The sequence below is a fragment of the Hylobates moloch genome, unplaced genomic scaffold (assembly GCF_009828535.3).
Source record: "Hylobates moloch isolate HMO894 unplaced genomic scaffold, HMol_V3 SCAFFOLD_7, whole genome shotgun sequence".
NCBI classification, from domain to species: domain Eukaryota; kingdom Metazoa; phylum Chordata; class Mammalia; order Primates; family Hylobatidae; genus Hylobates; species Hylobates moloch.
The window spans coordinates 33,959,921-33,960,800 of NW_026652282.1; positions in this window are offsets into that span (position 1 = coordinate 33,959,921).

The following is an 880-nucleotide window of genomic DNA, read 5'->3' on the forward strand; positions in this document are numbered from 1 at the left end:
TGGGGAGGGTGGGGAGAGGGGGGTGGGGACGGTGGGGCTTGGTGGGGTTGGGCGGGATCACGGGGTGCAGAATCTCTCAGCCTAGCTTTTTTTTTTTTTTTTCTTGCATGTAAGATTTATTTTGATGACATCATTCAGCCAGGACCCTGGTTTATTAGTAACATTGTACATATTCAAATTTCTTAAAGAAATTTAATTTTTAAAATAGATTAAGGGGCTACAAATGTACTTTTGTTACATGGATATATTGCATAGTGGTTAAGTCTGGGATTTTAGGATACCTATCACCTGGATAGTGAACTTTGTTCCCAATAGGTAATTTTTCAACCCTCACCGCCCTCCTTCCCCACTTTGCAGTTCCAAGTGTCTATTGTTTCCCTCTATATATCCATGTGTATCCATTAGTTAGCTTCCACTTATAAGTGAGAACATGTGGTATTTGATTTTCTGTTTCTGAGTTACTCAGGATAATTGTCTCTAGGGCCATCCGTGTTGCTGGGAAAGACATGATTTCTTTTTATGTCTATGTGGTATTCCATGGTGTAGATATATCACATTTTCTTTTTCTAACCATCCATTGATGGACACTTAGGTTGATTCCATAACTTTGCTATTGTGAATAATGCTGTGATAAACATAGGAGTGCAGGTGTTTTTTTGATATCACAATTTATTTTTCTTTGGGTAGACACCTAGTAATGGGATTGCTGGATCTTGGCAGTTCTATTTTTAGCTTTTCAGAAAACTCCAATCTGTTTTCCATAGATGTTGTACTAATTTACATTTCCACCAACAGTGTATGAGAGCTCCCTTTTCTCTGCATCCTCTCTAACATCTCTTGTTTTTCTGACTTTTTAGTAATAGCCGTTCTGACTGGTGTG